We start from the raw sequence: 23,099 nt of genomic DNA, 5'->3' as shown, positions 1-23,099 counted from the left end.
AACACATAATAAATCCACAAATTATTTACATTCATGGTACATAGCACCGATAAAAACAAAACAGTTCTCAGAGCAGAAGTCAAAGATGCAGCTTTTCTAGTAGACCTTAGGAATACATGCCTATTCATCCCACTCCATCTTCACGATAAAATCAAAGATGAAAAGTCTTCAATGATATCCACAACCGAGCCAATCTTTAGTTAAGTAGAGGTGTTAGAGGGTGAGGAGCAAAGATATACACCTAAAACTGGATTGGCTAAGTCCTCTGTTCACCTGTGAATCACTTTCACATGAAATGCTCTCATTGAACCACCCCATTCCACTTTTTCCCCTGTTGTTGAGATAAAAGGCTAAAGACGAGATCACTTGATTAAAAGAGCTTTATTTCTTTCATAATTGCACATAGTATATTTCATTACTTTGGTAAATACTTACATGCTACTGTATTTTCTGTTTCCACAATCCAGTGTATCCTCCTTTTTCTGAAGAGGAAATAGGCTCCGATCTTAATAGGCCTAAGCTTAATCAACTAGAGAGTGGCAGACCCTGGATTTCAATCCTGTTAGTTTTTTTTTTTTTTTTTTTTTTTTCCTGTTAGTTTTCATTCCCAAGCTATGCTCTTGACTTCTGTGGTAACTCTAATTTAAATAAAAGCTTCTAACCTAGGATTGAATTTAAAGTGGTAAAAGCAGTGTTTCAGTTAAGCCAAATAGGAACTTAGAAGTAAATGCCAACAAAATAGTATTGTATACCCTCTGGTAGGTATCTCTTAGAATTTTTAAAATGGTAAATGGCAGGATAGAGTCCACAGACTCCTGTATGCTGACTTCAAGTGTTATGATAGTACTGACAATATCATTATTCCTAAAGTAAATGAGAGAACTGAGCCCCCCGAAATTATCATCACCCATATACTGTAATTTGGGGCTTCAACAATAATCTTCTTTTTATTTTCATGATAGCAACATTGAATATTTATTACTTGATATTTTTCCTAATAAATGCCCCACCTCTGAGTGGGAAAAATGTCATCTTTCCTTTCCTTCTCTGTCTTTGAAAGCAAGAAATCAATTAAAATTTGTCATAAGACAATTGAAAGAAAGTTAGAAGTTTCTATTAAAATTTCGTGTTTCAAAGTAAGACTCTAACCTTCTTTACTCAGGCCTTTTAATTTTATGTCAGCTACTGCCTCTAATTGAACAGGAAAGAACAAAAAGATGAGCATATATTTATATACAGTTTATAGATGTGTATGATGAAGAGAGTAGACATAGGGTTAAAATTATTTTAAAATTACTCCAGGCACTCTTCAGGTAAGAATGGGGATGTCAGAAGTTACTGATATCAAATAAAGATATTATGAAAGATATAAAACAAAGATATTCTATTTTAAATACAAATATCCAAGGAAAATTAGAAAATCTGTATCTATATCTCTATATCTCTATATCTATCTATCTATCTATCTATCTATCTATCTATCTATCTATCCATCCATTCATCCATCCATCCAGGCAAGAGTAGATGAAAAAAAGCATAAAAGATAAAGAGGGGAAAGTTTTGATAGTAGAGGAATCCTTGGTGTAGACTTTAAAGCCATGACTTGTAATGCAATGGACAAGTCTTAATAGGAATGATCTAGTTATACCAAAAGCCAACAAAGACCTAAAGGATATCACTTACTGTTACTCAGTTATACTAAGTGGATTGGAACAATCACCTTGGTAAGGGGACATTTTACTCATTCAAAAATTGAAGGTTAGAAAGAATAACTCTCTTATTCATTCATTAGACAGTATTTGAGTGTTCCTCTGTGCCAGCATTGTTCTAGGTGCTAGAGATACAGCAGTAAACAAAACAGATGAAAATCTTGGCCCTTAAGGAAGAAGACCTGTATTAAATATGAGGCACATGGAAGGGTAGTATTGCTATGAAAGCACAGTGGTTGGATTATTTCTTGCTTCTTAATAAAAGGTGTCCTTAGTTATTAAATCTATTTTTCTAAAATCATTTATTATCATCTTTTGTCAACAAGTCAAGTTTGTTATTGTTTTTAGGGATTTCCTAAGCAATTGCAGGTGTATTTTTGGTCTACTTGTACTATCTAATATAATCAGTTCACATCCATAGTACATGACCTGAACCTTACAGATCAGAACAAATGACCATTCTGGAAGGAAAATAAAACCACTAAATAGTAAAGTTGCAATTATTCATAAACCAACAATCCTTATAATTTTCTCACATTTTAAGACAATGATTTTTGAAAAAGAATAATAAGCATCATCTGCAGATTTTTTTTTTTAAGGCATTGAGTCTTTTGTGAAATGTGATGTTTTGTGAACCTGCTTTGGATGTAGCTTTTGAAAAGGCCAAAGAGAAATTCTAAACTCCTTTTTGTGATATATTCTTGTTCCCATCAGTGACCTCTTCATTGAGGAGAGAGAGAGGAAGGAAGAAAGAAAATGAGGTTTTCTCTGATGACAAGTCAATTTAAGAGAACCCTCTGATCAATGACTGTGCTTGGCTAAGGCAAGAGGTTTCTGGTTTCTTTTAAAGGAAAAAAATGCCAACACATCATTGATAGCTTGTAGTCTTTGAAAGTGGGAATACATGTTCTCAATAAGGCACATGAAAGTTAAGCTTGATTTTGCATAAGGACTTCATTTGTAGAGTATAAAAATATCCTCAGTTAAGTTAATGGCCAGTAGAGAGGAAGTAAAGCTCAAAAGTTATATTTGAAAAAAATTCATTAGAAAAGACATAATAATGAACTTTGTCTTCCCAAATCAATGCTGACTTCAATTAATGGCTAAGGATTTTTAAAAATATGCATGAAGCTGTTTATTTCTTCAATGAACCAATAGGAGTATTGATGTTGAAATTATGCTAAATATTGAGACTTATAAACCTGTTGCCTCTCCCAAGTTTAGAAGTCACAACATGAAGGATTTGAATATCAATTGATTATAAGACAAAAAAGTATTATTTCATTCAGGAAACCAAATTGCCTGTTAGATTCAACATACGGGTGTGCAGGCACAAGTAGGGACTGTCATGTCTCTATCAGTGACAAATGCCTGTAGAACTGAAATTGTTTACCTTGAGAAATTTAACTAGTGATTTCCTATATCCCTTCTCTAGCTTATAATGAGCTCATACTTTTCTTTTTTCACAATGTTTTACAATCAGCTAAGTGAATAACAGTAATAATTTGCTTTAATATAGTACTTCTCATCAAAGTATTTTAAAGTGCTTTTGCAAAGAATTAAACTGCACAGGATCCAGTAATGCATATGCTGTGTTGTTACTCACATTGTAAAGTGAAGATATAAAGAGCTTAAGTGGCTCTTCCCAGATCTATGGAAAAAATCAGTCAAAGATTCATGAATTAATTGTAGGAATCCTGGCTCCGACTTCATTGATCCAAAGCTGGACCTCATATTTATTAGATAGACATATTTGTCTTTAAAGGCTAACCAGAAGCATGCATTTCTCACAGCTCTAATTTTCTCAGCTTAGTAATGAATAATAAAAAAGAATTGCCAGGGTAGGATGAGGTTGAAATGCTAGATTTGTAGGCAGTTTGACTGTTACTTTTAAATACAATATACTTGAAGAAAACAAGATCTTTGTGTCTGTATCCCCTTTCTCAATGTATTTGTTTGTTTATGATCTTTGTTCATAAAATAGTTTGCCTGTGAGTGAACAAAGGAGAGGTAATTCTTTTGCTTATCTAAAAACTTAAATTTAGATGTAAAAGTAATAATGAATTTCTTTGCTACAAAACAGGATTTTTAAGTCTTTTAATTTTAATTTCTTTTTGCCACTATTCTACTTAAGAATAAAAGTATGATGGGTATTAAAGAGGGCACTTGTGGGATGAGCACTGGGTGTTATATTTATATTATAAATATATTTATATTTAGTGAGGAATCACTAAATTCTACTCCTGAAACCGATACTACAGTATAGTGTAGATAAATAAATATATATATATGTTAACTAACTTGAATTTTATTAAATTAATTTTTAAAAACAATAAAACTAAGGATTTGTCTATGAACACTTCTCTTAGGAGCAAATAGTCGTTAAGGACTTCATATAAATATATATGGATCTCTTTTTAGAATTTATATATACATATATTCTTTTTAGAATTTATATATAAATAATTTATATAAAATCTTATATAAATAAATATATAAATATATAATTTATTTATAAATACATATTATATTATATTTAAATAATATATAAATATATATAAATACAAACCATTTTTCATTGGTTGTCTTATATCAAAATGGCTTCTTGGAATATTATTAACTCAGATAGTTTAGTTCCATATTAATCTTTACTTACAAGATGAACAGACCATCTTGTATAATATATTTTATTAAAGCTAAGAAACATTAAAAAAAAATACAAGACTGCATTTTCTGAGAGTAATCTGAATATCAGGCCTGAGTAATATCTCATGCTATGCTAAACATCTGTTCAGAACAGACCCTTATTGGTATAAATGTTGAAAACTCAGAAGCCATGATTCAGGAATCAGACTCCATGGTATTTACCCATAGGAGTTGAAAACGTATGTCCACATAGAAACCTACACACACGTGCATGATAACATTATCCATAATAGTCCCAAAGGGAAGCAATCCAGATGCCCTTCAGTAGGCGAATGAATAGGTAAACTATGGTACATCCAGAAAATGGCATATTATTCAATATTAAGAAGAAATCATCTACCAAGCTATAAAAAGACATGCAAGGAACTTAAATGCATATTACTAAGGGTAAGAAGTCAATCTCCAAAGACTAGATCCTATAGGATTCTAACTATATGATGCTATGGAAAAGACAAACTATGGAGAGCATATAACGATCAGTAGTTGCCAGCAGTGGGGTGGAGGAAGATGAATAGGAAGGGTACAGAGGATTTGCAGAGTAGCGAAAACACTCCACAGTATTTTACTGATGGCTATATGTCATTATGCATTTGTCCAAACTAATAGCATGTACAAGAGCAAATCCTTATATAAATTCTGGACTCTGGGTTTGATATGTGATATGTCAATGTAGCTCATTCTGGGTAACAAATACAGCATTCTGGTAAGTGAAGTTGACAATATCTGAGGCTGTGAATGTATTGGGGTAGGGAGTATATGTGAAATCTCTACCCTCCTTTCAATTTTGTTGTAAACCTAAAACTGCTCTAAAAGTCTTTTGAAAAACCACACACCTCCCTAAGGTGAGTCTAAGTATATTTCTTTGGGAATATTTTTCCTCCAATGATAAACCTTCTTCAGGACATTCATATTTCTAAAATAGGCCTGACAGGAGAAAAGTCTTCCTTCTAAACAAATTGTGTCAACAGCTCAATCATTTGGTAAATTGCTTTTATGTATTTCCAAGGAAGAGGGAATTTGGCAGAAATACCTGGATTCTACATATTTTTGAGGCCATTAGACTATGATAAACTTTCCTTCTACACCATTTCCTGATTTAAATGTTTCTTGGAGCACCTGGATGGCTTGGTTGGTTAAGCATCTGCCCCCAGGTCATGATTCCAGGTTCCTTGGGATGAGTCCTGTGTTGGACACCCTGCTCAGCAGGGAGCCTGCTTCTCCCTTTGCCTCTGCCCTTTCCCCTGCTTGTGTTCTCTCTCTTTCTCTCTCTCTCAAATAAAATCTTTAAGTGTTTCTTGTTTGCCTTATGTGAGCTTTGACAGGGGAGGGGGTGGAGTATAAAGATAAATAGGACCTAGTTCCTGCTCTCCAAAAATCTAAAGCTGGAGCATAAAGTTTACCTAAGATTCAAGGTGAAAATCCACATGCAATGAAATCGAGTGTCCATCATATGAAGAGTCAAGGATAAAATCATAAAGTGATGTCATCTAGAAAGACCCTATGGTTATATAATACAGTTTAAAAAATAAATGTGTAAATAAGGCACACCAGCAAAGACATGCAAGTAAAACTTACTAATTAAGATCTGTTTAAAAGTATTCATTCAGAAATACATTTCAGGTGACTATAATGTGTCAGACACTATTCTAAGACACTAGATGCAACAAGAGGCCTGCTCCTTAGGATGCATGTGGTTTGGAGGAGGTGGGGAGATGGATGTTATAAAAGTTCCTCTTCAATTTCAGTAAATAGGGAAACGAATGTCATGTATAGAGTATTGAGATGGTATATAACAACGATATCCAAGTTCGTGTGGAAAAATATGGAAAGATTCACAGAATGCCACATTTAGGCTGAGAAATATGAATAGGAGTTTAAAGGTCTTGAAAGGAGCCCTGTGTTTTGTAGGAGTTAAAGGAAGGCCAAAACCCAAGGGTGTCATCAAGCTAGAGGAAATAAAGAGGTGATGAGACCAAGGAGGGGAAATAAGGAGCCAGACCATGCATGTCTTACTAAACTGGCACACAGGTCTTTCTGCAAAGAATAGAAATAAGTGACAAGTTGTAAGCAGAAGAACAAGATGATTAAATTCCAGTTTTTAAAAAGATTGCTCTGGTTGCTCTTTGAGAATGGATTAGAAATGACTAAAGAAGGGATGTGGAAGGACAGTTAAGAGACTCTATCAGCAGTTCAGAAGAGAGGACAGTGGCTTGCATTAGATTCCCAGTGACACGGTCTCTGGGCCATCATTGATCTCTTCTGTTTTCAGTATTAGCTTCTGAAGCAAAGTAAAATACACTGTTTAATAGCAAATGCAGTTTCCTGAAGAGATCTAAATAGGAAGCTTCTGTATTATACAAATGTGTACTCAGTATGTATTGATTGTGGGTGGGTAGAGAGTCCTGCCTGTCTGGGGTTTTCATAATGGTCCAGGTAGTGCCTAAAGATCTCATGAATTGACTCCTAAGGAGTCAGCTAATGATCCTTTGCCCTAAAAAGGAAGATGATATTAACCCATCACCATGACCTGTGAACATTTTCAGTAAGATGAATCTTTTCAAAGCTTTTTAAATGAAGTAATGTGTTTATTTTGTATTTCTAATGTTGAGAATAAAGCTTTGACTTTACACCTAGAATGCGCTTATGTAGCTTAACTGAAAAAAAAAAAAAAAAACACATCTTTTTTTGTTTGTTTGTTTTTACACCTCGGAGCATGCAAATATCTATGTAATATGCTTCCAATTATTTTTTAATTATGGAAGATCACGATATCACTTCTAGAAAATTATTTAACAAAGGAAGAGACTATCTTTCAAAGAAAAATGCTATTTCTATGAGAAATTCTTGCATTTAAAACAAGTTTAATATTGTTACGAATATCTCACTCTTAGTTTATCAAGCAACATTACGATTGATTAGAGAATAGTTTAACTATGGCAACAATATGAATCAGCTTAACACTTCTCCTCCCCTTCATTCATCTTGGAATGAGATAATGAGGCAAGACTACTCTAGTAGAGATATCACTTTTAGCCAAATAATTCATCTGTGAATAGCCCCAGATTGCAAAAATTACAGCATCATTTAAGCATTATTTATGGTTAGTATGAGGTTAAAACTTTGGCAATATTTCACAGTGCATGGAGGAAAACTATTCATGGCAGCATATTTACGCATTTTATAGAAATGGTTCAGGATGATTCATCTTTATAAAGTTAATGGAACCTATTGAATAATATTACTAAATTAGTTTTTAGGTCAATGAATATTTTTTTTAAATTAGGCAAACACTATTAAGTGAAATAATTTCTAAAGCTATCTACTCCATCCCCCAGCTGCTAACAGTTTGTTCCTATGTAGCCCTAGTACCTATATTCCACTTTAAAATATAAACATATATAAATAAAGTTTCCAGTGCAATTTTTCCCGTTCCAGTTGTCATCCTATCTATGGAACATCTTCATGCAGATAATCTGCTATGCTTGATAGTAAGTAATTCATATAATCTAGCAAAAACAATGGAGATTTAAAAACAAAATGCTTAGTGAAATACAAAAGACACAGAATTTAGACACGTGAAACATTCATGTGAATTAAAAACAAATGCACAGACTCCTGTAAGGTTGAATTAAATTGCAGCACATACCAAAAACTTCTGAAAATGTCTTCTTTCATTCAGCTGTCTCCCTAGAGTCCTATTCATCACAGTATTGGTAACTGCCCTTGGTCATTCTTCCTCTCTCCACTGATTAAAACAAAAACAAAAACAGAACATGCTGACAAAACAACTATGATGATGTATCATCCACTGAAGAAATTAGACAAACAAGCCATAAACAAACAACAGGTAAATGCTTACTGCCACCTAAGATTTAGAATAACAACATCTTGAGAATCATTTGTTTGTAAGAAAAACTAATCAAATTAAAAAGAAAAATATTTGGGATCCCTGGGTGGCGCAGCGGTTTGGCGCCTGCCTTTGGCCCAGGGCGCGATCCTGGAGATCTGGGATCGAATCCCACGTCAGGCTCCCGGTGCATGGAGCCTGCTTCTCCCTCTGCCTGTGTCTCTGCCTCTCTCTCTCACTGTGTGCCTATCATGAATAAATAAAAATTTAAAAAAAAAAAAAAAGAAAAATATTTATTCCTACCTATTGGCAGCCTTGACATTCCGTATTAAGAGTTTAGTCTTTTTCTGAAGGCTATAGGTGGGGAATTGTGTAGAAGATCGTTGTTTCAGTTTCAATGTTTAAAACGTAGTGCTAATTTGTTTTGTAATCAAACAAATAAGGAATATCCACTGTAGATAAATTTGAAAATACAATTCAGAAAAAAATTGAAAAGAAAAATATAAAAAGAAAAACATAACTCTACGGTTAGCCATTGTCTGCCTTATTGCTCTGGGACCCTTGCGTAGGTTCAGTGCAGCACTGGAAAAATAGAACATGTACTGTGTATTGTCATACAGCAAGAATTTCCTCAGATGTCCCTTTCTGGATGCCTGAGTGCTGACACTGTCCCTAATCCTCAAGCCTGGCTAGCTGCTCCGACCATCACTTCAGTACAGGACAAAGGGAAGCTCAAGGGCCACGTCCATGCTCTGATGCTCTTGGTCTTGGAGATAACCTTTGAGCCACTTTTCTGCTAGTTTGGAAATGATGCACAGTGACAGCAACTTGAGGAGTCATCATCCCTGTGAGTTTTGATGATGGTCAAGTGAGCTCAAGCACTCAAAGTCCAACTCATAGCTTAGGCAAATTTGAAGAATTGTGCTCTGGATCCTAGTCATATTGGAGTTCTCCAGAGAAACTGAACTAATAATCTATGTGTGTATATACATATGTATGAAATATTTATATACTTACAAACATATGGACATAAATATGAGGAAATTTATTATAAGGGATGGGCTCATAGGATTATGGAGGTTGACAAGTCCCAAGATCTGCTGCTGGAGATGCAGGACCTGATAGTATACTTTCTGTCCCAATTTGAAGGCTGAGAACTGGAAGAACTAATGGTCCATTTCTGATTGTAAAGTCTACATTTGCAAAATTTCTCTGTGCAATTTCTCTGTACACTGTGTTTCAGTGTATTGATCTGTATATTCAAAATAATAATAACTAACTGACAAGAGTTTTGCAATGATTCAGTAGGTTGATGTGTGCAAATATTTAAAATTATGCCCGTTACAAAGTCTGTACAAAATAGCAGTAAATGTGTGTCTGTTTTTATTCACTTCTGGGAACCTAAATTTTAGTTGATTGTTTGTTCTGCCTTCCTAATTCTTCAGTGGATCTTTCCACTGAAGTAACATCTATTTTATGGACTGATGGGAATTCAGTCATTTAATATATATAAAGCACTTAGAACAGTGTCACTATGGAGGAAACACTGAGATAGAATTATTTTATCATTATGTTTTGAATTATATATACTTATATTTTTCATTAATAAAGGAGCTTGTTGTTATTCTATTTCCCCACTGGATTATAACCTCATTGATACCAAGGTATATCAATGACACAGCTATATATATATACTTGATATAAATAATCTTAGTAATCTTTCTGATGGATAATCTGCCAGTAAGATCTTACATCTGTATCTTTTATTTTTGTAAATAAATGTGTGATCTCTTATTATGGATGTATCTAAAAATAGAGTTATACTTTAAAAGATAACTAATGCGTCTGAGTACAAGAAGTGCACGAATTAGAATTCTTTTTAAATTTGTATATAGCAAGCATTTATGATATAAATTATAAATGTATGAAGATAGGTTATAAAATTAGGGCAAAAATTTGATGAGTGTGTTTGTCAGAAATGAAAAAATAAACAACCCAAGATTATGAAATCAGTGTGCCCTAAATGCTTTCGAGCGCTTATGCTGACTACTTTAATGAATGTGAACCCTAAGTAGCAATTACTGTGGGCATGCAAACCAGATTCTTTCTCATGTCATTTCTAATTTTTCTTTGCTGCCATAGAGATTAATTCTAGCTTGTTTTAAAGCTATGGCCTAAGTTCAACAGTAATTAATGTCCAAAGAGATATTAGAAATTTTGCAATTAGAGGAGTGTTTCTGTTTCTACTTCTCAAATACAAGACTGTTTTGTTTTAACTCAGAGGCATTAATGCCTCTGAGTTAAAAAAAATTGCTTTAGTGTACTCGCAAGTCAATATTTATGTAAATAACAAAAAAGGATATATTAGGATTTTCTTAAAAATGATTTTCTACAGCGTGAGTATGGCATAGTTTTAACTATGTTATACACACAATATGTGTCATAACATTTTAGTAGACTTTTTGTGATTAATAACAGGAAATATAGGAGTAAAGAAAATTCACCTCATTTCTCTTAAGGGTATATAGAAATACACATAGTTCTTAAAATAAAATATTACATATGTAAAATATAAAAATAAATTGGGCCATCTGGGTGGTTCAGTCAGTTGAGCATCTGGCTCTTGTTTTCAGGTCAGGTCATGATCTCAGAGTCCTGAGATTCAGCCCCATGTCAGGCTCTGCACTCAGTGCAGAGTCTGCTTGAGTTTCTCTCTCCCTCTGCCTCTGCCTTTCTCTACCCAATAAAAAAAAAAAAATCTTTAAAAAATATTTATTCATCAGCTACTCTGTGCAAGACACTTAATTCAGATCTTGTGTGTTCTAACATCGCTTTTAAGATGACGAACAGGTATTTTCAGAATATCAAATATATTTCTGTCACTGCTCTAGGTACTGGGATTATTGAAGATATAATCTCTATTCTCAAGTTGCTTTTTCTCAATTTACTAGGAGTGGGACAGGTTGACAATAAGTCCATATATACAGACAGCAGAATCAAATAAATGATTCAGGTACAATAAACAATATGAATAAGGTGAAATAGTTTTATGCACTTCAGAGGGACTGTGTGTCTGCAGAAGAATTCTTTATATTAGGTAGTCAAGGGGGCCCCATTGCCTCGGAGCTTTTTGAACATCTCCATGAGGAGTATTCTAAAAAAGCACAGGCACAAATGCTCTGGGACTGGAATGCCACAGGGTGTATTCCAGATACGAAAAGGGCAATGTGCCTGGGCTAGGAAGGAAGAAGAGTAGGGGGAAATGACATTGGGTAAAGACCAGATCATGTAGGGTCTTGAGTGCCTTGGCAAAGAGCCAGATTTTATTTTCTTGCAGTAGGAACCTACTGGTAGTAATTCGATTGCATTTAAAAAAGACTAGAAATACTATTTGGGTTGCTAGATGGGTGATAGGAGAGCAAGAATGGGAAGCAAGGGGATGGCATGTTATTTGGCAGCTGATGTAAATTGAGTAGAGATGATAATGAACTAGGCTAAGGTTGCAGTTACTAAGAGGTGGTTGGATTGAGAATATGTATTGACGGACCTTCCCAATGGATGAGATAGGAGAGAGTAAAGGGGATAACTCAAGTATGACTAATCGGTTTGTTGGTTTTCCCTGGAGAAACTGAGCTTATGTTGCTGCCATTTGTGAATATGGGGAAATAGAAAATGTAAATATCTAGGCAGGATGTAATGCATTGTTCTGTTCAGGGTGAGATGCCTATAGATACCACAGTAAAGATACCAAAAAGGAAATTAAATACGTGCATTAGGAGGTAAAGGAAAACGGCAAAACTGGAGAGATGAATTTATGAGTTCTTAACACATCAAAAAGAAAAATAGTCATGAGAGGAGTATATGAGAAAACCTAGCGAGAAAGTACAGCTAGACAGAGAAGAAAGCTAAAAATAAGACCTGAGGCATCCCCAATTTGGTAGACTGGAAGAGAAACCAGTGAAAAGTACCCTGAAGAAGAGGCTAGAGGAAATAAGAGGTAAGCCAGGAGGTTGAGTGATTAGACAAATCTAGAAACACTACTATGGGAGGTTGAGTGATTAGACAAATCTAGAAACACTACTTTGGGACAAATCTAGAAACACTACTTAGAAGCCAGGAGGTTGAGTGATTAGACAAATCTAGAAACACTAATGGGTGGTAAATCTTGACAAGTGGTATAAGAGGTTGACTGAGACTGGGTCTGGGATGACACAGTCTTTGCTGGCCCCAATTAGAACTTTGGGGAGGAAAAATCTTACTAGAAATGGTTAAGGAGGTATTGAAGGTTAGGATATGGAAACAGGCAGATCTGAGAAGTTTGGGTCTGAAAGAGAGAAGAGAAACAAGGAGACATCATTCATCTCATTCAAAAAGTAAAACATGAAAGTCCTTTGGCTGCAGCAGCTGTCAGAATATTTATCTTCAGGATCAGTTCAGGTAATCTAGATGAATAGGTAAATACCATTTTGTGCATGCACTATTCTTTTCTAGAATCCTTGAAACTACAAGCTTGGTGAAGGATGGTGGCCTTCCCAGATGAGTAAATCCTTTTTTTTCTGCCAGAGGAATTCAAATAGCTGCCTTTTTTTTTCCTTAGGACTTGTAGTCAAGCACAGAGTTCATACTATATAACAATAACTACACTATGTTTTGGAGATTCTAAAGTAAAAAAGAGACAGCCTCCGTCATTAACAAGCTGGTAGCCTAGTTACTCCTCATTAAATTCCGAGTTTGCCTTATTTTTTGGGGGGGTGGTTGTGAAGTTTAGTGTCATATCAGTTGTGTTGCTACCTTTTGGGGAAAAAAATATGTCATTTGTTCCAGATAGATAAAAATGAATTTACTGTCATAGTTACTTTGGAATTAAAAGTCCATCAAAAATAACTTTCACATTCAACTTTTCTGGAGGAAAGTATAAAGAACAAAAGCATCTGCACTGTGTATAAATTGGCAAGTATCCTTGTCTGGCACTTTCCAAATTGTTTTAGCAACGTTTGGCAAGAATCTATCACAAATTATGGATGATTATAATTTTGCAGTATGTGAAAGCAGATGGAGAAGACGAATTGACAGAGAGAATGTTTCTTCCTAGGAAACTGATTGGTAATAATAATTATCTTTGAAGAAGAGAAAAAGTAAGAATTACCCACTGACTTTTATATATATATACATATATATATATGTATGTATGTATGTATATATATATATATATTTGAGAACCTATCCTATTCAAAAAAGCCCTTAACTTATGCAAAATTTGAAACCGAGAGAAAGATCTACCAAAAATTACTCTATGCACACAGTGTCCAAATTGGAAAATATTCTATTATAATTAAATTAGAAATTAATTGAAGAAAGAGCTCATTATTGATAGTGGCTTATTTTTCTTAGAGGTAACATTTTTATGCTTCTAACAAATGAGATTATTATTTCAATCTTTCTTTTTTAGCTCATGAGTAATCCTATGGATAATCATGAGAACTTTATAAAATGGCCACGTTTTAGAGGAAGGAAACTGAAGATAAGCAAGTTGTTACTGAATAATTTGTAATGGTAATTTGTGGTTTATAAGAATCTATTTCTGAGGCGGGCTGAGCTTTCGAGTCAGAATATCTGGGTTCAAATCCTGGACCATTTAATTCTTGTGAATGGCTTAACCCTTTCACTACCTCACCGCCTCCACCATCAGGATCCAACCATTTCTCACTGCCACCTCCTCTACAGTCCTGGCCCATGATGTCATTGTGCTCACAGAAATTATTCAAATAACCACCTAATTAGTTTCCCTGGTTTGAATCTTGTTTTTTTTCTGACAGTTCTGAAAATGAAGGTCAGCGAGAATGTGTTAGATGTCAGAGCAGGATGCTCTTCTAATTCAGACTCTCCATGGCTTTAGGACCCATTGGCATTCTCTTCCCATCTCTTTCTTACCCCTCTCATCACAGCTTTTCCCCTTGCCTCCTATTTCTCCTCCACACATCTTGGTCTCTTTGCTATAAGCTCCTGTCTCTAGTACTTTCTATATGCTGCTTAATCTGTGGGACTATCTGCTCTCCCATCTATCACTTCATGATGTGTTCCCTCACTTCCTTGGGATCCTTCTTCAGGAAATCTTCCCTAAATGACTTATTTCACAGTGAGACCTTCCCTAGACACATCCCTATCATCCTTCCCTAATTATTTCTTCTTTCTTCTTTCTTCTTCTTCTTCTTCTTCTTCTTCTTCTTCTTCTTCTTCTTCTTCTTCCTCTTCTTCGTCTTCTTCTTCCTTCTTCTTTTTCCTACAGGACTAATTGTCATCTGTGTACTTTAGTTTTTTGTATTGTTTACTGTTTGTTGTGCCTCACTAGAATATAAGATCCACGACAAGAGATTTTCACCTCCATTGTTTAGTGACCTGATTGCAAAATAGGAACAACAAATACTTTTAAGTGAATTTAAAAATTGCAGTTATTATTATCATGGTTGGGAATTCACGTTCTGGTTGTTGCCTCAGACATTTACTGGAAGGAAATCACTTAATATTGGCTTATCTAAAATGGAGCTAAAAACTCTGACTTCACTAGGCTGGTATGGGGATTAAACAAGATAAAAATATCTACCTTACAGGCTGCTATCAGGGCTAAATAGAATATTTACATGAAAGTACCTAGCACACTGCTTGGCAGATAAAAGGTGATGAATTAATGTTAATAGAATTTGCATCTGAATGAAGAGATAATGGTATGCAAATCAAGGCATCATTTTTTGGGGCCTGATTTTGTATTTAGGAAAAGAAAATTATATGGATTATTTTTATGGGAAATTTTGTAGAGCACAGAATCTTACCCAATTATGTATTTGTTCCTAAACTCCTTGTTCATACATACTTAGATGGTTCTATTTTTCACTCATACAATATATAACTTCGAGTATCATAACTGTCTTGCCAGGGTCTCATGCCTGTAGAACATCAGGAGCACTCCTGTGGTTGGAGTTGGATTATTTGTACATTGCTCTGAAGGACATAGAGACCATGCTCCATGGGAACTGTGGCATATCTCAGGAAGAGGGTATTAGAAGGAGCTCACAGGTTGTGGGCTTGCATCAGGTGATTATAAGAAATCAGGTGATTTCTTATAAGAAATCAGGTGATTATAATCTCAGGTGATTATAAGAGTTTAAGAAAGTAGTACTCAGGGTTGGGTGTCTTTTGGAAGCAGAGTCAATTCTTTGACTGAGCATCTTAGTTTTCCTCTAGAGAATGGGAGGAAAGAAGTGGAACTTAAATTATAATTGGAAAAATAGCAGCAATCATGTTAGTCAAGGGTGGTTCATGTTTGGTCACTGTTGTGTGTATGGTTTGCACAAGCAACCTTTTTGTTGTTTGTGCTCAGCCATGACTCCTAAGTGGCCTTGTCTTTGTCTTGCTTCATCATGATCACATAGTGACCTTGTCTGGTGTTGGTGACATGTGAGATTATTTATGATGGACAGGAGAATACTATGACCTCCCACTGAGTACTGAGGTTAGTATCTAGCAACCTCAATGTTTAGCTCCCAAATGGGCTACTTGTCTCTTTCTCAGGCTTTGTACACATATGCATGCATATTGGAACTTACTTTTGATTATTTCAATTCCATTTTTTTTCTTTTTCTTTTTCTTTTTCTTTTTCTTTTTCTTTTTCTCTTTCTTGTTTTTCTTTCTTTCTTTCTTTCTTGCTTTCTTGCTTTCTTGCTTTCTTTCTTTTCTAAGTGCTAAGCCACCAAAATTTAGGTGACACATTCTTAAGAAATAATTCTTGGGAAAAATTGTCAGTATAATTTTATATCCAAATTAATCCTAAATGATTTTGTAATAGCTTTAGTAGAAATTAATACTCAGCCTTTCTTAGGTTAAATAGTTATAAATATCCAAATATAGCTTAACTAAGTAATATTTTGGAACAAGTGAGTTTTGCCAGACATATTTGTAATATATGCATCATTTCCTAAGAATACATTATCACAAAGATACTTTTATTAAATTAAAAATTGCATTTGTAATAAAAGTAAACAGAAATAAAAATTGCAATATAAAAACATTCTTGTAATTTAATCACAAGGAAACATCCAATTTCCTCAAGTACCCTTTAAATATTATTGTAGCTTGCATAAATTCACACCACTTAGTTTTTTTTGTTTGTTTGTTTTTGTTTTTTGGTTCTGTGATAGGAGATTTGCATTTAAAAGTTAATTTATTATTTATGAATATCCCATTTATTAAAAAAAAACTTATGCCACTTCATTTAAATGTTAGTCACCTGTTGATGCCTAAGATAGTAGCTATTACTCTTTCTGTTCTTAAATCCTGTTGGATTAGGTCATTATCAGCATAAGTGGCTCTTACATTATATATATATATACACACACACATAGATAAATAGATGAAAAGATTATAGGTAACTTTATAGACTTACAGACTTTTAGCTTTGAATGATCATCTAGTCAAATCCTTTTTTGTGTAAGGAAAATGAGACCTGTGGACAGATGTTAAATTCCATACTAAGATATGCAGAGCAGCAATAAAGAATAGGAATTTCTTGACTTCAGAGTCAAGCCTTTTCCACTCTGACACTTGTCTTTATCTCTTTGGGTTAAGTCGAAAATCTCCTGTGGATTTATCTTTCTTATATGGCAATTCACATAAAGTCAACATTTATTATTTGAGGCACCCAGGAAGAACAGTGAATACAATTGTCAGGCTCCTTTTATTTCAACACATTTTGTTAGTCTGAAAAAAAAAAAAAAAAAGCCTCCCTTGGTCACAAAATGCTCGAATAAAGGCAGACAGAGATGACTTTCTATTGCATGATATGGAGCAAGAGTTTAAAAAATGATCAACTCTTCTTTTGACAAGTCCCAAACAGTCTATGGTTTTTTGGTAAATTATTATTTCTTAACTCAAATTGACACATAAATGAAGAATTTTAGAGCCTCGCCCATTTTTTTATCGAAAATCTTGGTTATTTTAAGTTAAAACACTCTAAATGAGTACGTTTCAGTGTATTGCTTACTCTTGGAAAAGCATGTGTATGCTTAACAATTAAGGAAATTTTATGCTCTGAAATACAATTCCACAGCATGTTTCATTATTTTATAAGGTGGAATTTGGGGGAATAATTAAAAGTGAGAGTAGAAATTAGAGTAGAAAACATTATCTTTAAAGTTGTATTTTATGCTATAAATTACTTCTTAACAAGAATTCTTCTAACAAATCAGAAAGCAAACATAACAAAATTCTGATGGATTTCACCATAATTTTAAGTTTTGCCATCTCTTTTCCTTTTAACATTTTTTTTACAAGAGCTTTTAGACTCATAAATTTAGTTAGTGATCTCACGTGTTCTCCCCAAATCCCTTTTTTAAAATCCCACAAACTAGTCCATGTGCATGTGTGATACACTTTGCTAAATGAAACACTCAATTATAGGACTGTGTTTGCTGTATGCCAATTTAGTCAATGTTTTGCATTGGTGAGGCCATCCTTACTTAACGCCTCATAAAAAGAAAAGCCAGCCTCTTCCAAAAGAACTAATTTATTGTACACCAAGGATCTGTGCTTTAAAAAGTTCTCCTACTGTATGCAAGGTAGGTCTAACGCTTGTAGAGTACCTAAATACTGCAGATTCCACATACCTTGGAAATAAAGATGCAAATCACAAAAGAATAAATTCCAGGTTTGTAACAAACACCCTGAAGAAAACTTGAACAAATCATAACTGTCAGTGAAGATAGATGATCAAGGTTTGTGTCATGCAAAAGAATACAAATCATTGTGCTGTTGCAAGCATTTCTTTCCCTCTCTTCCCCTCTCTTTCTCTTCCTCTCTCTTTCTGTCTCTCTCTTTCTCTCTCTGGTTGCAGGCACATCATCAACCTTAATGATAAAAGCCTTCCACAAAAATAATTCTTAAGCCTCAGGAACAAACAGCTCTTTGGCACCCTGAGAGAATATTCCACAAACATCATCAATCTCCTTCGGATCATGATTTACAACCTTTCCTTTTGGCCGACTTGAGCCATTTGTGAGCATGCCCCAGCAGCGTCACACTGGGATTTTCCTCCACTTTGCCCTCTAAACACAGAGCAACGTAACTGCCAGCTTGGAAGCACGTGCTTGACAGGGGAACCAAATACACACTACAGACCTTGGGCTGTAAAACCACTTACCCAAGCAGCTACCTATCAGTGCCTGGACTTCCCAGAAAAGTGGAGAAAGGGGATAGATTTTTCTCTGCAGGTTCTGGAGCCAAAGTGGGGTTCAAATGCTAATTGTCAGTGGCATTGAGAAAGCCAAGTAATGTAACTTCAGGGGATGGAATTTGGGTTCTTCAAAAGAAAAAAAAAATCGAAGTGAAATAATTTGCACGAGTTTATGTTTCTCTGAACAAAACTTGTATCTTCAGAATAGTTAACAGTTGTCTGATAAATGCCATCTTTCTGGATGTTTTCCTTGAAACTCAGGCTAGGAGTCTGTACCACAGCTGAATTCATTTAGTATGTGCCTAAACCCACTCTTGCTCTGTGTGCTCACTAAAACAGATGCACATACATTATTAATTGTTGACTAACTTGCAATCATCATCAAGGGCAGAAAAACTACCCCCATCAGGAAAGCACACAAACATTATGATTACTTGAAAACATAGGCAGATCTTTAAGCTGTCTATATTGAGTGAAATAGTAGCTACTGACATATCTGGCAATATTTATAGAAGAAGCTTTGCAAAGCAATATGTTTACCATAACCAACTGGTACAAACCAGAAGAGTTTGTGAAGCTGGATACTTGAGAGAGAGAAGTCAGGATTCTTACTCTTCCTCTCTACCTGTGTGCGCCCCCCCTCCCCCATAATGTGTGTTGTGCTCGCTTTCAGATGCACATATACTAAAATTGGAACCAATTTGTGTGTGTGTGTGTGTGTGTGTGTATGTGTGAGAGAGAGACAGAGACAGAGAAACAGAAAGAATATAATAGTGACAATAAATTTAGTTTTAATTGTAAGGCTTAGATTTTTTTATTTTTTTATTTTTTGGTAATACTTGGATTGCATTATAGAAAGTGATGGTTCACAAACCTAATCATTCAGGTGGGCTGCTGAAGAGCAATCAGATGCTAAGAGAACTTATATATTAGGAAAATCAAATTCATGTTATTACACAAAGTGACTCATATTTTTGTTTTCCTCTTGCCTCGGCTTTTTATCTATTCTGTGGTATAGGCTGAGATGCTTTCAGCTTTTCAGTATCAAGTTGCTGAATCAGAAGCAGCCATAGGTTTAGAAGATGCACTCTTTCCGATGCTGTGAATGAGATTTATAAATTGAAAACTTTTGGAAGATGATATTTAAATAGTTTTATGCTCCTTTAAAAATAGCCATATACTTGGACAGAGTAATTTCACCTTTCTGAATTTATCCCAAGGACATAATCTGAAATTCATGTAAAGGTTTTTATAGAGAGACTCACTGTGTTATAACTAAACATTTGAGATAAATACTCAATGATAAGAACAGCTAGCTAAATTATGGCATATACATATGCTGAGATGATGTGAAGCCATTGAATGATATACTTAGCATTCAGTTATATATTATATAATGAGAGATGCACATTATAATGCTAAGTAATAAAAAGCTGCCCAACACTTTTAATACAATGTGATATATATTTAAAGATTTTATTTATTTATACATGAAGAAAGACAGAGATATAGGCAGAGGGAGAAGCAGGCTCCCCAAAGGGCGTCCGATGCAGGACTCGATCCCAGGATGCCGAGACCATGACCTGAGCCGAAGGCAGATGCTCAACCGCTAAGCCACCCAGGCGTCCCTACAATATGATCTTTATTAGAAAAATGTCTATGTAGAAAAAATATGGAAAGAAAGCATTGAAATGGTGTTAATGATTTTTCTCAAGGTGAGATTAGAGATGATCCTAAGCTATATACTTATTTTTTACTCTTCTGTACGTTTCATTTACAAAACTACTAAGGCACCTCTAGAATGGGTTGATGGAGGAGAAAATTTAGCCAAACTATTTTATTTTCCTGGGCTCAGAACGAAACTACATTTCCCCGATGCATCAAGTGGGGGCTATGTTTTTGGTTCTCACCAATGGCAGGTAGACAGAAGTGATGTATCACTTCTAGTCTAAGGCTGTCAAATGTGGGTGTGCCTTTTTTAAGTGCATGCTCTTTCATCTTCTAGACCTGAAGTGAAAAATTCCAATATAGCAATTCAGCCTAGATTCCTTAGTCACCACTTAGATAAGAGCTAAAAAAAAAAAAAAAAAAAAAAAAAAAGTGGGCCAAGTCCTCCTCATCAACATTTTTATGATCATTGACATTTTCAGGTTATTTGCTACTTGAGCATAGCTTAGCCATTATCAGCTACCTTACTGTACTACAAGTCACTTGCTAGTTTTCTTGAAGATAAAAGTCACAGATATGTGAGCAGTGCAGAATAGGAGCATGTAAGCTATCGCTGCTTTTATGTGCCCTGGTTATTTTATATAGGTCTGCTTAACGCTCTTAAAAAAAAAAGTTATGATTTGGAGATTTTTAGCCTGGTAATTCAACTATTATGTTGGGAGTGGTGAGTTTCCAGATTTTATATTAATGGCAAAAACACATGGAGAAATATGACAAATAGGTGCATGTTACTGCTGGAAGGTGCTTTCTTCAATTCAGAAAATTGTTTCACACTTACATGCTATTTAACAGACTGTTCTTCAGCCTGTAATTTCTCCATCTCTACAGGACAAATGCCTTCTTTACAACCAAACTCAAATACTGTGCCTCAATAAAGCCTTGTTCAATCCATTCCTCGATGTGTATGGACATGATTCTGCATAAGCGCTAGGTACAGAAATAACAACTGAAAAGTAGTTATGGCCCCATCTTAGCAAAGGGATAACGTAGTAAGTGTGATCGTTGAATTTGATATTGTCTCCAAATATGTTTTATTTACAGTATCCTGTGTTTATCCTACTGTCACAAGTGACAGAAATGTATTTCCCATGACCTGTTTGTTGCTCCTATCCAACTTAGCCATCATAAAGATCCTTTACCTTGAGATACTTTTGATTCTGCAATTTTAATTCCAATTTTTTTTTCTTTCAGTAACTGAACTTCTAAAAGAAGCCAACCTTACTTTTCACCTTTTCTAATGGTTTGAAGTTAACTTTAATGTCACATCTTTAAAAGTTTCTAAATACAACTTCTCTAATTCATTTTTTTTAATGAGGTAAATATGCTCGTGTATAAATCTTGGCCTACTTGTGTGATTTATGAACTACTATGCAGTCATTAAGAAGAATGCAGTAAATCTAGTTATACTACCTATAAAGCTTTTCATTATATGTTTGAGAGTCAAAAAATAATAAGTGGCAATATTCTGTGCAGGTTATGGACTTTGGCTTCCATTTAGGATATAGAAAGCCTCAGGAGTAGATTGTTCTCACCCTAATGACACAAAAAACTAGATAATCTATAAAATCGTAACTTTTATTTATCTTACTCATAATGCTGAGTTCACAGGGCAGTCAGGCAAACTGAATTCCAAGGAAACTGAATACATGGACTCTTACTTTGGCAGAACGTTGAGAGGAAGAGGCAACCACAGTAAAACTGGGCAGGAAGAAAATATTATAATGTTAACATATATCTTTAAAGGCCAAGTGAAGGTTAGTGTAAAAACTTGGAATCTCCGAGAGCTTCAGACACAAGAAAGGTCTGTTTTCACTCAAAGCTCTTTTTCATGGGCCTCCATCCAGTATTATGATAAAGACTGTAGAAACCAGGGGGAGTTGAGGAAGTGCCCCCTGGTGGCAGACAGGCGCAAATCCCTTCTCACTTTCCAGAACATTCCTTCGATGAGACAAAACTGTTTGCCTCCCAGAGGGAGGGGAAGGGTACTCTCCTGTCCTCACCACAACCATTCTGTCAAGTATCTTAGCTCAAGCTGCGGCAACAAAATACCATTGACTAAGTGGCTGGACACCAGACATTTATTTCTGGCAATTGTATAGGTTGGGAGATCTGAGATCATAGTGCCTGCAAGGTCAGAGTTCTGGTGAAGGCCTGTCCTGACTTTCCAGTGACTGTTTTCTTTTCTCTTTCCTCATGTGGTGCAGAGAAGAATATTGGATATCTCTTCCTCTTCCTCATAAGGACACTAATACCATCATAGGGGTTCCACTCATATGACCTCATCTAAATACAGTTACCTTCCAAAGGTTCTTCTTCCTAATACCATCACAGTGGGGGCTGGGCTTCAACCTATGGACTGGGGGCAGGGAGAGCACAAACATTCAGTCCATAACACCAAGTAACAAAGGCAATAGTCTACTGTGAAAGAGCAGGAAACCTTTTTGCTGCTGGCCCTAGGTAAAAGGGATACTGCTCTGCCAGGATGAGTGGAAGCAAAGCCATCAGTTCCTAAGGAAGGGGCAGGACACCCACTTGGGTTCAGGATCTTAAGCTGATATAAAGCAGATGTCTGCTGCTACTAAGGGACGGGCAAGAAATTCTCTACCACCCAAGACCATCCACAGATCCAAGGCAAAGTTTGGCTGCTAAGTTTGAAAGAGAAACAGAGTCCTGAGATAGTCCCACACTTGAACTCCAGGTTCCCAGAACCTACCTATGACTGTGATGGGACCAAGCTCACCAAGAACCTGCCACCCATCCCTCACTCTAAGCCTCACATGGAGGATCACACAATAGTGCTCTACTGCAGAAATGTGACCCCATGGAGAGGGATCCCGCTCCACAGTGCAATATTCAGGGCCTTCTGAAATAGCAGAGCAGAGACACA

This window comes from Canis aureus, chromosome 8, assembly GCF_053574225.1.
Source record: "Canis aureus isolate CA01 chromosome 8, VMU_Caureus_v.1.0, whole genome shotgun sequence".
Classification (NCBI taxonomy): domain Eukaryota; kingdom Metazoa; phylum Chordata; class Mammalia; order Carnivora; family Canidae; genus Canis; species Canis aureus.
This window is presented reverse-complemented; position numbering follows the sequence as displayed.